At 41.5% G+C, this 15,313-nt stretch overlaps 1 long non-coding RNA gene across 1 annotated transcript; it reads right to left on the bottom strand.

The window, feature by feature from the left end:
* Window positions 1–460: 460 nt before the first annotated feature.
* On the bottom strand, window positions 461–4,072 carry LOC129205406 (uncharacterized). Its single transcript, XR_008576715.1, has 3 exons — window positions 4,005–4,072; window positions 685–804; window positions 461–594 (listed from the first exon to the last, which is right to left on the bottom strand). It is a non-coding gene; the product is annotated as an uncharacterized LOC129205406 (long non-coding RNA).
* Window positions 4,073–15,313: the final 11,241 nt, after the last annotated feature.

Below are 15,313 nucleotides of genomic sequence, written 5' to 3'. Positions count from 1 at the left end.
GGATATGTCACTAGGGGAATGTCTGCCTGCACATTTTGCTGTCTCCCTGTCACTGTCATTAAAGGGATTTTCAGTGTCAAAGGGCGCTCACAGGACTGAACTGAAGGAGTTCAGGAGTCTTTCTAGTAATTGCAAAGGATTTTAGGCCAAACATTTTGACCTGCACTTTTCAAAAAGATTTCAAGGGCTGATTATTAATCAAGCATTGGATATTTACAACACAGCCATCCTGCCTTCTGAAAATCTGGCTTATTATTCCCATGTAGGTCTAGAATTTAAACTCTTTTCAACATTTGCTTTGTAATAGGGATCTGTTTTCCTTTTCCTCAGGTAACCAGAGTATTTCTATGTAAGATCAAAATTAAAAAAAAAAAGATAGATTTTGTTCAGTGCTTACCAGAACAGCGTCTCATATCCCAGAAGTAATATTGACCTTTTCCAAGGCTACATTTTCTGTCTGCACAGCAAGCTTCTCGTGAATTCTGCTTTGTAGTTGAGCGCTGAAATTGCACGTCAACACTATGATTCTTCCCTGTAGAGTGACTTAAAACAGGCAGAGGAAATCTTCCCTGCAGATAAGAGACCTGCAGTTGGCTTAGAAGAGGAATGGTTTTATTTTACCACAGTACGTGGTAAATTTCCTGGCACTTTTTGCTTGCAGCATAGATAGTGCAGTGATAGTACCTGCTCCAGAAATCCAGTGCCTCAACTTCAGTGCTCCAGCGTGGGATTTCATCACGTTTATGTCAAGCTGCTCGAGAGCCACCGGCAGCCCAGCAGTTATTGCAGAAAAGCACACAAGAGCTGAGGACAAAAAAAAAATAAACAATGGGGAAAATCTGTCTGTAGCTTAAAGCTGTTTTGGGTTTAACTCTCATTTGCATCAGAAGAAATTTTTTTTAACTGCCAGGAGAGTCAATAGTGACTACACTGTAAAGCAGCCTTTCCTTTGAGTTTCCAGGTATCAACAGTTCCTTGTGTGTTCCTGGGGTGAATGGTACTAGCCCAGTGAGGAATACCAGGGCACATTTTCCACCAGTCAGATGACCTGAAATCTGCCACATATTTTCAATTAATTAAGCTAGAAATTAAATTATATATATTTCTTTTGGAAAGGTGAATATGAAACAAAGCTATAAAGCTTTTGTTTGGCTTTAATGACTGTCATGCACTGTCAATTACATTTCAAGACTTTGGTTAATCGTGTGATTTAAGAGATGCTGGATTTTGACTTGCTTATTCTCACCTAATAATTTTTAGAGCATGTTGTGGTTTAACCCCAGCCAGTACCTAAGCACCATGCAGCCGCTTGCTCACCTCTCCCTCCTAGTGGAATGGGGAGGAGGATGGAAAAAAACCCTCATGGGTTGACATAAAGACAGTTAATAGGATAACAAAGGACAATAAAATATAATAATAATAATTAATGCTTTGTACAAATGCAATTTGCTCACTACATGCAGAAGGAAAATAAAAAAATACCCGATGCCCAGTCTGTTTCCAACCAGTGATCCTGCCTCCCGGCTAGCTTCCCCAGTTATATCTGGGGCACGATGCTCCATGGCAGGGAATGTCCCTTTGGCCAGCCTGGGCCAGCTGTCCTGGCTGTGCTCTCCCAGCTTCCTGTACTCACCTGGCAGGGTGTGAGAAGCTGAAAAGTCCATGACTTCGTGTGAGCACTACAACTACCTAGCAACAACTGAAAACATCAGTGTGTTATCAACTTTATTCTCATAGTAAATCAAAAACACAGCACTATACCAGCTACTAGGAAGAAAATTAATTTTATTCCAGCCAAAACCAGGACAGAGCAGCATACAGAAATCCTGATTTTTCATCTTTGGGCAATATATGACCAAACCCTGGCACAGTGTTTCACTCTTAAATTACTACTAGTCTCTTATCTTGAGGAACACTCATTTTAAGAGACACCTCTCTTTCTATTCATTTAGCATGTAACAGGAACTCCCAAACAATCAAATCTTTGCAGAGCCAGCTGAGTAATCATTGATTACATTTTTTTTCCCTGTTTTCTCAGTCCTTCAACAAAATCCAGCCACAGATGTTGGAAAAAAAGTGGTGCGGAGGGGGAATTTCCTTCTGTGACCCCTAAAATTGCACTGAGTTGCACTTCTGAAATACAGCGTGAATATAGCTGCGTGTAGCCACGTGTTTCACACTTTAATCCAGACCTCTGCTTTTACTTGTGTATTCTAAGTAAGGAAACCATATTCCAGGGGAAAAATAAACTCTAAAAAGAATGTTTAATATCTATGGAAACAGCAAAGGCTCCCACTTACAGGCATGACCATTATATGCAGGTTAGGGCTTTCAAACACAGCGACAGAACAGCTCTTTCTAGCAGAGACTGAGACTTTTTAAGTCTGGTCCTCTCTGGGCACTGAGGAAGCCATCTCCCAGGACCCATGGGGACACCAGACATGCAGGGCTTCACTGCACTGCTCCACTGGCTGCTCCAAACTGCAGGGAGGGGAGAGGGAGGGTCTCAGCATCCAGCCATGCAACTGGACAAGAATAAGAAACAACATCTATTTGACCTCTGGAAGAGGACAGGGTTTCAGAGATCCCCTTAAAAAGGAGACTCCCTCAGATTCTGTATGGAGACCTCTGTGAGTGAAGAAGCCAGCCACAGCAAAGAATAACAAAAAGAAAGGAAAAGATATTTTTTAATTTAGAGGCTTAAAATGATCAGTCTTGCATGTGCTGAAGTTTAGGACATGAAGCATCCACTGAAAAGCACTGTTAGGACTGTTAGAGAATAAAAGCTCTTATCTGAAAACATGCCATGGAAAAGCAAGAGAGACAGAAAGAGGTTTCATGCAAAGACATACATTAACTCTTAGTATCTGACTGCACAGCTGTATTTCTGAATGAAATAATCCACAGCTGTTTTTTTCTCTGGAGAGGAAAAAACGAATAAACAAAAACCCAAAAACAAACCAAAAAAACCCAAAAACCCAATGTTGACTTTTAAGCAAATGCAAACTTCATAGGAGGAATGAATCTAAAAGCTGGGTGCAGGTGATGTGCGGGAGAGCGAGGAGGCACCCAGAGATCAGCAGAGGCTGTGTGGCTGCACAAGATGTCCTCATCGGGAAAGTTGCCCCTGCAGAGGCCATCCCTCCCCAGCCTGTCACTTGCATAATGAAATCCCCTGTGGCACCCCCATCGGTCCTCAGGTGAGGAGCACTCAGGGGGATCACAGGCAGCCTCCTGTCCTCACATGAGCATCACCTCCCGACCTGCTTCCAGCACAGGAGCCACACCTCAGCTTCCCACAAGCTCTGTGTGGCCCAGGAGTCCCGCTCCAGTTTCATGCTCCAACTTTTTGCACTCATGGTTATCTCATGTGCAACTGTGGAAAGAGTCTTTCTCACGATGTAAAAACACCTGCACAAGATGCAGACAATTGTTCAGTATTGGTTTACTTCAGGTCCAGCTTCAAAATAACATCAGCATTTTTTTCATGTCAAAGCATTGTTGTTTGTTTAGAAATCAAACCAAAAATGCACTGAAATGAAGCAAAACTGGTAAGTGCCACTTCGATTAATAAACTAGGTTTGTGATAATTGTGTATTTTGAGGATAGTAAAAATATTTACTTTGAGAGGAAAAAAATCTGTTCACACTAAATGTCACTTCAAGTAAAATATTTTTCTTTACTTTTGTTTTAATTTCATGGCTCTAATTCCATGGACACCTTCCTCCTGTGTATTCCAATTAGTTGGTTCAAAAATAATCTCTAAGGTGGTGCTGTGTGCCTTGCTATCTGCCACAGGGGCATACGGAGAAGTATCTAATGGACAAAGAAATATAGCGTGTATGGCTACCTGTAATTCACATTAAAATTCAGCTATTTTCCATATAAAATCTCTAAACGCCACTCCTAATGGTGCAACTCTAACCTCATGCTGAAGAAGAGGGAATCATGCAGTCTGCATTCCCAGTACAGAACATATTTGCCCTCGGATCTTGATCTTTTACCTGCTGCTTTCTTCAGTTGTACTTCTTGTTCATTCTCTCCACAGTCCTGGAGCTCCAGCTTCAGACTCTGTGAGAGTAAAATATTGCACAATGAGGTAAAACAATCTTTTAAAGAACAAAATGCATGTGAAATCATCATTAGGACCTCTGAAGGTCTGATGCTCATCTCTGCTGACTACAACTGAGCAACTTCTGCTGGTGCAAATGAAATCAGAATCCAGTAGAGTATCACCGCAGGAGATCTTGGGAGCTCATTACTTTGGGATATGGTTTATTTTCCCCTTCTGTGGACTAAATTAGCAAGCCCTCTTCACACGAATAATTTGCCTGCCTGTAGTGAATGCACAGGAATCGCCTGTTCCCCCTCGTGGGCTGTTAATGTTTGTATGGCTGCCTACATCATGGTATTTTCATTTGGATAGCATTGAGCTGAATGCAAGGGCTTAATACTTGTCATAGCATCCCCAGCAGAACTCGACACCTATTCCCACTCTATTCTTGTGCTTTTTGGCATTTGCAATCAATATTTGTCTTGTTTGTCAGCCTGCTGCCAGCAAGTTCATTCATTACAAATCCACGCTGTAAAGAAACATTATTCAACAAGATTTGCTGTGTCTTTCTTAACAGCAATCCAATAAAACAGCAAATCCAGGTTGCTATAATTTAGATGGCAGGGATGCTTCTCCTTCTAATTTAACAATATTGAAAAAGAGTGAGGAGACCTTTTTTTTCCCCTTCAGTCTTCTTCCTACTTATTACGTAGCAGCATTGAGGTGCCCAAACTTTTGTCCTCATACTCTTTCACAGAGCCATTCAAGGAGCACACAGCACTGCAAATTTTGAAGTTGTGACCAGATGTGTACTTGCCCCAGAGCTGATAGGCACTCCTGATAGCCACTCATCCAGCCTTCGTGTGACGTGCTATTATCTAATGAGCCGGGTATTAATTTCTGGATGGTATAGCTGCAGTGTGATCGGGGGAGGCCTACGCATTGGGTCATGCTGCCGTGGGCCACTGAGGGAAGAGGGTGGAAAGGAGTCAGCCATCAGACAGCTGAACTGTTTGTGGCAGACTGGGTTTGGCCTGTGGGCAGAGGTTGACCTCTGTTTCTAGCAGCGCAATATCTGCTCCCAGCTTTGCAAGGAGACAACATGTAAGTCCTCGCAAACACGTCTTCTCAGCAAGCCTCTCAAGCTGCCTCCTTAGGCCCCTTAAAGAATGTCCAGAAGGATTCCCATCTGGGCAACTATGAGCTAATTGCCTCAGCACTGAGTAAGGCTTAGATGTTGAAAATAAAATCATTAAAAAATATTAAAACCTGAGGAAGGGGCAGAACTGCAATGGGGACTGATTTAAACATATTCTATTCCATGGAGCCCAGTCACTTGTAAAGACGAAAACGTGCTCAATCTTTTCAAATTTAAGACACTATTCCTTAAGAAAATCATAAGTATTCTTATAAAAAAAAAATACATCAGATTTTCTCCTACTCTAGATCAAGGTAGAACTGTTGAGGATCCCCTACCTGTCTTTGCTGTACCCATACGTCTTTAAAAAGTATGTGTTACCTCCTCCCATAGTGTATAACCATACACCCAGAGCAGCAGCTGTCTCTCATGTCCTCCCATTAGTCAGTGTGAACATTTATCACACTCTGCTAAAAGCTGTAACTGTGAATGCAATCCTGCTGCACCAGCGAAACCTTCTGGATCACCAAAACACTCCTGCTTCCAAAAAGTGAAATTCTGCTTTTATAACAAATGCAGCACTGTCGAAGGATCAAAAAGTGATCAGCAATTACAGGGTTAAACACAATAGCGTAGGTAAATTGGAAATGTTGCAAACTCAACAGCAAATTAAATCCCCTTCACCTCCTCCATTCTTTCCCCGACAGGTGAAAAGAAGGACATACAACAACGCAACCATTTCTTCTTGTAAGAGCCAAAATACTCACAATGGTGCAGCAAAACTGCAGTGCACCAATATCAACAGTGCAGAAGAGCACTGCTGTGTATGGAAAGAACTAGCTAATCCAGAGGGCTGGCATAAACTGTGTTAGAATAAAACGTATAAGCGTTAGAAACACACAGTGAGAACTTCTGCTGTGAGCTGCAGCCTTAGCAATTGGGAGCGATGAAAGAGGAAAAGGATCTGTGCATGTAGTGGTCAGGTACAGGGAAAACCATAAGGCTTCAGTGTGATACAGTCTTGGAAAGCTCGGTTCCAGAAGCCGTTTCCAACGCCTACAGGAAAGAGGAACCCCAACTAGAAAACAAGTAGTGTGTGTAGAATGAAGAGATGGATAGTGGCTTTAAATCGCACTGAAAACTGGAAATATTTCCCAATCACTGACATTTTGGAATAACTTTTCAGTGGCATTTGTGAAAACAAAAATGAAATAAAATAAGCATTTTGTAATATGGTATTGACCATTTTACAAAAGTGAGGTTCTTAGTTTGGATTGAGGCAGTTCTGTCTGGATGCCTAACGTTTGTAATCACAACGCTGTGTATTAACAGAAGATTTTTTTTTTCCCCAAAGCACCTGTGAAGCGGGTGGGAATGACTCAGTTCCACACTTGTGTAAATCAATCCAAAGTCCTTCCCTGCTCTGCCCCTTGGTCCCTTTGCCCTGCAGATCTGTCAGGTGGGGCTCTGGGGGCGCAGAGGAGCCCTGCAAGTGCCCTCACCACAGCGTATGCAGGAGTCAGCCCCTGGCCATGCCCACCCCTGTAAGAAGTTCTTGCTGTAAATAGCTGAAGGGATTAATGGTGTGGAGTCTCAAGCTCAGGAGTGTCGGCTCAGACCATTGATGTAACGCATGCTTCACTAAGGCATGGAGCCTGTTACGGATAAAATTTAAGGTGAATATTTATCGATCGCTGCAATACTTCTGTATTATTTTTAATTCCTAGTTTTCCTTTGCAATTATACTCACTAGAGCTGGGAAATAAGAAAACGACCAAGTAAAACTGGTAAAAGCAGTTCAACTAATTAAAGTTTAAATTAGTGCAATCTCCATGTCTTTTGCAGTTATTTATCACTTTAATACGTACAACAATAAAATCAAATTTAATCCATGAATCACACTGGATTATCTAGTGATAATCACAGCAATAAAGGAAAACGATACACAGTGGGAACTTGGTTCTCAGTACCAAACAAGCTATCAGCAATAAAATACTAATGAATAATACACTTCATTACAGCCAAAATACTACTCCCCATCAAGAGTGCCATCAAATTATACAACATTGCTGGCAATGGTATCTGAAAAGACATATAATGGACATGAAATTCCAAGAAAAAGGTTGAGTCATTATCTGTACGTTGTTCTTGCTGAACCACAATCATTTCACCTTTAGAAAGCAGAGAGCTCTATAATAGCAAGAGTGAACCCTTTAAATATTTCCCTGCATGTGGGAAGGTAAGTAGAAGCAAAACAGTGGATGATAAGAGTCAGTGTATCATGCTGGTTTTTTTCTCTTTCATTCATATTTAATTTTTCCTTTTAACTCTGGGATAAGTCAAGCTTCTTTCTTTTCCTCTCAGCAGAGGCCAAAAACCAAGCCTGCCAGAGACTAGGCTAATCGCTTGGCAACAGAGTCAGACTCCGTTTTGTTCATTCTCCACTGGTCCCCTTATTTAGCAATTTTGGATGGACTATGTGCTAGCATCAATTAGACAGCATGAAGGTACCCTGCTGCCTTATCTCCCACTTTATTGCCCGGAGGTTAGGGTAATTTGACAAAGAAGAAGTTTAAGCCTCTCAGGGCTGGAGTACCTGAACCACTGCAGCCCCTGTGCTCAGAGCTGTCTAGCCATTAAGATCGTTAGCTTATTTCCAACTGGATACTTCAAGAAACTCGCTGATTAGCTTGTACGGTTTTCATATCATCACTGGGCACCTGAATGTCCCCATGCACATCCTACAAGGATGAAAACACTTCCAGAGGGGGGATCAGATTTGTCACATCTGTTTGTGTGATTACCCCGACGGCTACTAGCTTGAGACCAGCTCCTCACGGAGCGTACACCTTTAGGTCACCTCTCTGAAGGGCCTAATTTACCAGATGCATTAAGCAGAGCATTGCACAGTCTGGGCTTTGAATTCCGCATGAGCACGTAAGGATTAGTCATCTTTCTTTTCTCCGTTGGGAAATACGCCGCAACGGACTGTAAGGCAAATACAAGGCACTTCTTTCTTATCTGCTATAACCGATGTTTTATGACAAACAAAGAAATGAGCAATGTATCACTATTTAGACAGCTAGCTAGGCTAGTGATGGAGCAATCTCCATGCTTATAAGGGGAGTTTGACCTCAATTAATGAATTATACTTTAAGCCATTACAGAACACATCTCCTACTGTGAATTACCAAACTAATGAGGTGCAAAAGTGACAAAATCCTAATTATCCCAAGAGCTGCGACAATTTTAATGAGGCAAACTGAACACAGAGGAGAAGGCAGTATCACATTTCTTTCCTTTTTCTTTTGGGAATTACCTTTTTCAGGATTTGGCATAAGGGGAGTGATTGTGCAGATTGTTACACTGTTGGCTTATATTCTCTAATCACAGTGAGCATTTGTAGGAAGTTAAATTCAGAGTAAGAGAACATAAAAGCTGCTCATTAGAAAAATGCCTACTGTGCCCTTCATGTGGGAGTTAAGAGGAATGAGCACAGAAACTCCTATGTATATAAAATCCCACTACAGAACACCATGCAGGCCTGCCCGCTGGGGAAAGCGTCCTTTGGAAATGCCTTGCCCAGTCTGTTGACCGCAGAGAAGCAGAAGGTGGTGGCACTCCTCAGGTCCTAGAGCTGCGTGGAAGGACGTGGGCCATCCGCCCAGCTGGTGGGAATTTAGGGTTCACCTCCCGATTTCCCCTGATTCCTGCTGAGTTTGGCCAGATGGGGCCTTGAATGCGGAGGAGATGCTTGTGGTAGAGCCTGAATATCAAAATGCTGAAAAATTGCTGCTTCGCATGCTGGGTTAAACCTTTCTCCTACTTAGAACTTGTGGGAAAATTGTTATAGAAAATTATTTATTTGGCAAAACTGAAAGGTTCTTGTGGGAGAACGTGCCAGTTTTGATGAAAGGAGCTTTTTTTCTGGTTCAACAATGGAAAACCGAAAGCGAATGAAGACAAGACCCAGGTCTGACAGCGAGGGTTTAGGGCTGACTGCTGGGACATACGGGGCTGGATGCCTGCCCCAGCCCCTCCAGCCCTATTCGAATAGAGACGTGCGTCTCTCTACACTCCTTGTGACTTAGGCCTGTGCCAAGCTTCACGCAAGGTTTCTTCTCTGTTTTGTGCTGACTTCATGCCAGCCTTATGATAAACAGAGACTTAGATTTCTTTTCTTTCTCTAGGGCTGTTAATATCACATTTTGTTGAACCGAAGTAACAAAGTTGGAAAGAACAAACACTGGAAAAAGAAAGGATGCTGGATTTCTTGGTGTACTCAGACAAGAAAGAAATTATTTTCAGACACAATCTGTGCTACATAATAAATAAATAAAATAATATTTCAAGATAGGATTATATCAAGGAAAATGACATGCAAAGAGCATGCGTATTTATTACTAAAACAAAAATGTTTTTCATGTGTTCCCCAGGAAAACAGTTCATTACTTTATCAGAAAATTGAAGCAATTTGTAACATAGACTTACCCACTCTGAAGATTAAACAAGACTTTTGTTTGTGCATTTTCTTTAATATAATTTTTAAAACCTACACGTACCACGCAATTTATACAAAAAACTTCTAAGGTCAAACTCATTTGATCAGAGGAATGAATTATCACATGCATACCAAGAGAAAACTCATTTGCTGATTGTAATGGCTCTGATAGTGGCTTTCAGTCCTGCCATTTTTGCTAATGGTTCTAGCAGTACATAGCACAAATGGGCTGATAAATGACAGATGCTTAGATAAGTACTCCTCTATTAGAATAAAAGCTTAGCCATTGAACTCAATTAGAAAGAAATTATGTCCTTACCTTCACTCTGCAAAACATAGAACTAAAAAAATAAAAATACTTTTTGTCTGAGGAAAGAGATTTAATTAATTGCTTGATTTTGGTTTTGTTTCAACCTTCTAGATTTTTAACTATAAAAGCACTTATTGTAACTTAACAGGCAAAATCCTGGAGGAAGGAGTACGTTGGGAAACTGTCAAATAATAAAAATAAATAGAGGAATAAAATAAATAATCTAATTCTTTCAATTCAACCCAATCTAAAGGTCTTTTCTGAGCCTTGTGAAACAAATGAAACAAAACAACAAACCCCAGGGTATTTTCTAAATCTTTTTGCAATTTCAAGGTGAAGAAGATGCACATCAAAGACAAAGATCATCTCTAATTTTCACAACTAGCTTTCCCAAGTCTGATTATTCCTGCTAAGGATATACTTCTTTTGAATCTCTTGAAGCAGTAGAGAGAAAGCTTAAGATACATCCTTCTTTATCAAGAAATAATTGAAATGTAATTTTCTTGACCTATTCCTAGCAGAATCGGAATCAAAACTAAAATTCTCCAAGGAACACAATCTTAGAGAGCAATGTCATCTTGCATCAGAATTTAAAAACAAAAAAAAAATCAATGAGAAAGATTTCAGAATTTCACTGCATCGAGCTGCTTCAGAGCCAGCAAGGTGTCCAGCACAGCGAGCCAACATCTTTCCCCTTATTTATCCAGCTTGCTGGGGAAAAGACCAGAAAGCCAAGCAGCCCAGGGGGCAGCTGACCCAGGCCACGCACGTAGCTGTTCCCTGGCCGCTCGTGCAGGTGGTCAGCAGGGCACGGGAGCTCGGCACTGGCCACGCCGGTGCCTCCTGCCTCCACGGCAGCCGCCTGGATGGGAGCGATGGGGCAGGGAAGCACCAAAACTTCCCCAGCTGGGTGGAGGAGAGGAGAAACTCCAGGAAAGCAGGGAGGATTTGAAACACATGAGGCAGGGGACGGGGCCAGTTGGCCCATCTTCCCATCTGGTTTTATTTGAAGGTTTGGACAGAATCAATAAATTCTCGTGAAGCACTTTAGTTTTGTCAGATTAGTATTTTTCAGCGAGCATTGCTGAGGTAAGGAAAACGTGCAGGCTGCGCAGGAAAAGAGGTCACCGTGGGCTGCGGTGTTCTTATAATGCTTTAAATAGTCTGGCAGAGAGTGTGTTCCAACTCTGCTGCCTTAACAGTGAGTCTCCAAATGAAAGCAAGTGTTCCTCATCGCATTAATTTGACCTCACTTTGTGACATGAAAGACAAAGTGAGGACTGGGCAGAGCACGCGTGTACTACCACACCAGTATCTTTGAGTATGAGGCAAGCTGGACGCTCTGCTTGCTTGCAGTCTGAGTTTCATATTGGCAGGAATGTCAGTTCTCCACTTCCCTGGAGAAGAGAAGGGAAGGAGAAGGAAGGCAGAGGTGCCTAGTAAATAATTTTCTCTTTTTTTTCTTTTTGCTTGTTTGTTTGTTTGGGGTTTTTTTACAAACCTGAAAGCAAAGTAAGAGAAGTAACTTACCCTTCTTCTGGTGATGACTGATGGTGCTCTCCTCTGCTAAGATCCTGCCCTCCTGAAGTCTGTCAGCTTTGGACAGGAGCAAAACATCTCCAGGATACATCTGCAGTCTGTCCTGTGGCAGGGCATTCCTATCAAGCCATGGGAGGAGGCAGAAAGGCACTACAGATCTCCTTGTAGTGTCATAACTTATTTTTCCCTAGTGTACAGTCTTTACAATTAGATCCAAGCTGGACATGTCAAACTTGCTGTAGTAATTAAATCAATGCAAGGGCAAGTACTCTTCAGGCTTACTGTTAGGATCGGTAATATTGGAAGTTTAGTATGGATATAGGTGCCTCAGTTTAGGAGACGTGTAAAGAGAAAGAAAATGATTGGCATACGCTTTACAATGGTAAATTAAAACACATCAATATCTAAGAATACCTATGAAATGCCATAGATTATTACAGAAAATATGCAGCCCCTTCCTTAATACATGAAAAGAATTCTTGAATTTGTATACCAATAAAGATAAATGTACTGATGTGAAGTTATTTTTTATATTCTAGAAACACAATATCAGATGATAATTATCCAGAGGCACCTCACAGTTCATTTCCCTTTTGTAGCACAAAGAAGGAGGTAGCCTTTCAGTTTATGTAAATATACATCGTCACCTATAAAGAGACCTTACAGGAAATTTAACCTAAACCCAGCGCAAGGCTACTATTCCAGTGGGTGATGATTACTTTATTCTGCAAAGCATTTCTGTGCTCTGGAGACCAAAAGTGCTATGTAAGTAATATTATTTTATGATGATGGTTTCTGATTTGTAGTACCAACCAGTCTTATTTCTTTTCTCTCCATGTAATCATGTGTTTTCTCTGTGTGAGCTGCAGAGCATCTGCATATCCTGACTTTGGGAGGCTGGGGGTTTGACACAGTCTGCTTCTGTGGGTGGTTTTTCTCAATTTGCATACACTGGTATTGGCCTTTTCCTGCAGCCTGAGTGAGTGAGTCCAATTAAGGAGCCCTGCTGTGATCAATAAACACTGGAATTGTTGCAAGTATTTGGGGAATGAGATATGAGGCTTTCCAGCATGGAGCTTGTTTGAAATGGGAGAGAATAGAGTTGCTTAAAAGCCTATTTCTAAAAAGGCAAAGTCTGTTTATTAAAAAAACCTGTGACTTGAGACTTTTTTCTCTTTTGTTGTTTGAAAGAAGTCACTCTTATGGCTGATGAAAGATTTTTTTCAGTGCACCGTATATTTGTAACAAATCGGGAACTAAATAACAGGGACTTGTTAAAATAAGCTTGACAATAGCTTTTGGAAGGCCATTTAAATGCATTACCATATCCTCCAGTGTAAAAAAAAAATACTTCTAGCAAGCATCTAACCCTTGTTGCTATTTCTATTAAATATTCATTATAGCTACTACAATGAGTGGCGTATTATAAAGGAACCAAATTATTCAGCAATTGTGAGGATCAGACTTGTGGTGTAAAAGAAAGAAAGAAGGAAGGATAAGATTTTTTCTTGTTTGCTCAAGAAAACTAAGCTCATGAATGTAATCCATGATATCCTATGACGAGACAGTAAGTTGTATGGCTATGGGAGCCATATTTTCACTGTATTTTTAGGATATAGACTGCCTTCAGAAAAAAATCACAGCAGATTCATGGATTTGTTGGAACTTTATCTGCACTGTACTTTTGGGCTTATGCAGGGGTATTTAAATTAATCACCAGATCTTTAGATAGACTCCACACCCAAGCCCCGAAGTCAGTAAGCCTTTGACAGGCTGTGAAGAGGAAAAGATATGGCTGTCATTACTGCAAACAGGCACGGGTTTTTTAGATATTTAAAGATACAAGGCACAGAAATCAAAAGTAGAAGTATTTCAAGCAGCACAGAGCTCCTCTCACACCCCCCCATGAAGGACCAATTCATCATGCGTAAAATCATGCAGAATAAACCTAGTTCAGCTTTAAAATTAATTCTAATGTTTTGTCCCCCTCCATTTACCTGCCTGTGCATACATCTTTTCAAACTGCTTCTCCCAAGTGGTCATGTATCATCTCCGGTAACGACATCAATAAATCTCAGAGATGATGGCTAGGGATCTCCCTGATGTCACTGTGAGTGATTCACTCTCCAGCAAGGACTGGTAGCCAACTAGCTGTCAAGCTGCTGCTGATTGCTTTAACACAATGCAATAGGAAAGAACAGGCTTAGGAGAAATGGTTTTAATAAATCTCTCAAGTGTCATGAGTACATTTGGCCAACAAATGACAGCGTAATGTATAGCAAGTAATAGCATTAGAGAAATTTGGGGGCTGGATCCTCACCCTTGGTGGTGTTTCTGTGGTGCTTTGATAGCAATGAAAGAAAAATTACCTGAAGTGCAATATATGTTTTTAGCAGGGAATATCTCTAGCCAAGGTAATGCTGCAGTAAGTCCTTTCAGCTTTGCTATATGGTTTGGAAAGTACTAAGATGGCATCCTCAATGTAAATCTAGCACAAACCAGTTAGACTGGCTATCACCATTCATCTGACTGAGAATCCCAGGGGATTTTCCTCAGGGAGGTGTTGTTCTTAGTCAGCTTTTATGGGGTGGGAATCAAATGCAGGGACGAGTGTGTGATGTTCACTCTGGGCCACAACATACTTTAAAAATGATATCCAGTTCTGGTTAAAAACACAGCCCTTGTCCTGGTCTGTTGTTCTAACAACCTCGTTCCTCTTCCCTCCCACTGGGCAAATGGCTTGAAGTGGTACCAAAATTATTTATTAGGGGAAAGGTTCTGTTATAGCTTACAGCCCAAATTCTGTAAGACACATCTGTGAAGTCTGTAAAAGACCAGTGCCGTCCTGTATGTTAAATATCTGGCCAACACAGATTAGCTCCAGAGCACAGAGAGGTAAATTGGCTGATCTCTGGTCTGCAGGTTTCACACACGCTTCTTTACATGTTTGCACTTGGTGGCTTTATGAGAGAGCGGTAACATTTTTTACCACACTTCAACCTCTGCATACCTATGAATTACTTTTTGAAACCCTGTCCTGCCTTTTTGTGTTAAAAAAATGATGCTTTGGTGCATTCAGCAGTGCTGAGAAAACAAGAGATTCAAATATGACAGCAAATGAGGCAATGGTAAGATCAACCAGAGGGTCAAAAACAACTTCTGAAAGAAGTCTTTGCCTTGGTGCCATGCCACCACTGCAACTTGTCCAGCCAAGGAAGGGGACCATTTACGGCACTTGAGAGGGGTAAGAGGAGATAGGCAGAGAAACACTTAATTTCTAGCTCTGCCAGCTGGGCAGTCCTGTCAAAAACTAAGACACTTGTGGACATAGTGCAGTAGAGCCTGAGGTCTGCTAGGTGCTTCCAGAATGAATTTTCACATAAATCTTGACTGAGTCCCATTTTAACCAAACAAGCCCTGAACTTAATTCCTCTTATGAGGTCTAGGCCAAGGCAGTCCTCCTTTGCACAAGAAAAAGTAAATTAAGCTCTCTTCTTTGTCTTTGATTTTGCCAGGAGAGAGCTTTGTCCTTTGGTGGCAGCTGAGTGCAGCCAGCTCCTGCAGCACCACGGTCAGGAGGGCAGGTGGCTCCTGACCAGGTCTGCTCTAACAGGGCAAAGCAAAGCACTTCTAACAGGCATGCTTATCCAGCACTCTTATTTTTCTGGCTACATACTGCTAAACTGATAACTTTTAAGACGGTAGACTGCTAAACAGCCCCAGCTGCCTACAGGTATGGATGTCAGCATCTTATACAAGGGAAGGAAGCAG

Source organism: Grus americana, chromosome 3 (genome assembly GCF_028858705.1).
Source record: "Grus americana isolate bGruAme1 chromosome 3, bGruAme1.mat, whole genome shotgun sequence".
Classification (NCBI taxonomy): Eukaryota; Metazoa; Chordata; class Aves; order Gruiformes; family Gruidae; genus Grus; species Grus americana.
This window is presented reverse-complemented; position numbering and strand designations above follow the sequence as displayed.